At 45.0% G+C, this 1,226-nt stretch overlaps 1 pseudogene; it reads left to right on the top strand.

Moving 5' to 3' along the window:
* Nucleotides 1-394: 394 nt before the first annotated feature.
* On the top strand, nucleotides 395-1,224 carry LOC102856142 (annotated as a pseudogene).
* Nucleotides 1,225-1,226: the final 2 nt, after the last annotated feature.

The following is a 1,226-nucleotide window of genomic DNA, read 5'->3' as shown; positions in this document are numbered from 1 at the left end:
CTATAGTGCTAGGAGACTTCAATACACCCCTCTCAAGAAAAGATAGAACTACCAGAAAAAAACTCAACAGAGATACTAAAGAATTAAACCACACAATAAGCCAACTTGACCTCATAGATATTTATAGACTAATGCACCCCAAGAAAGCACAGTATACTTTCTGCTCCAATGTGCATGGAACATTCTCTAGAATAGATCACATTCTAGGTCACAAGGCAAACATCAATAAACTCAAAAACATAGAAATAATACAAACCATCTTGTCAGACCATAATGTTACAAAATTATAAATTAATAGTAGGACGATAAAGGAGAAAAAAATCATACATTTGTAAGGTGAACAACACCTTGCTTGAACATGATTGGGTAGTAGAAGAAATAAAAAATGAAATTAATGCTTGTTCCGACGGTGACCTTGGGGGCCTCTGTGCTGGATCCAAGTGGTCCTGGCTCGATGGCCCCCTGGTGCTCCGTAACCAGCAGCCCATCCCGCTACGTGCTTGGGATGCAGGAGCTTTTTCGGGGCCACAGTAAGACGCACGAGTTCCCAGCTCACAGCGCAAAAGTGCACTGTGTGGCCTGGAGCTGCGACGGGAGACGCCTGGCTTCAGGCTCCTTCGACAAGACAGTGAGCATCTCTTGCTCTAGAAAGACTGGTTGGCCAAAGAAAACAATTATCGGGGACATGGGGATAGTGTGGACCAGCTTTGCTGGTATCCAAGCAATCCTGACCTCTTTGTTACTGCATCTGGAGACAAAACCATTCGAATCTGGGATGTGAGGACTACGAAATGCATTGCCACCGTGAACACTAAAGGGGAGAACATCAATATTTGCTGGAGTCCCGATGGGCAGACAATTGCTGTAGGCAACAAGGATGACGTGGTGACCTTTATTGATGCCAAAACACATCGTTCCAAAGCAGAAGAGCAGTTCAAGTTTGAGGTCAACAAAATCTCCTGGAACAATGACAATAATATGTTCTTCCTGAAAAATGGCAATGGTTGTATCAACATTTTCAGTTATCCAGAGCTGAAGCCTGTGCAGTCCATCAACGCCCATCCTTCCAACTGCATCTGCATCAAGTTTGACCCAATGGGGAAGTACTTTGCCACAGGAAGTGCAGATGCTTTGGTCAGCCTCTGGGATGTGGACGAGTTAGTGTGTGTGCGGTGCTTTTCCAGGCTGGATTGGCCTGTGAGAACACTCAGTTTCAGCCATGATGG

Source organism: Elephantulus edwardii, unplaced genomic scaffold (genome assembly GCF_000299155.1).
Source record: "Elephantulus edwardii isolate Elephantulus edwardi_28Jun2011 unplaced genomic scaffold, EleEdw1.0 scaffold00249, whole genome shotgun sequence".
Lineage (NCBI taxonomy): Eukaryota > Metazoa > Chordata > Mammalia > Macroscelidea > Macroscelididae > Elephantulus > Elephantulus edwardii.
Note: the sequence above shows the minus strand (reverse complement) of the source record. Positions and strands in the feature narration are given on the sequence as shown.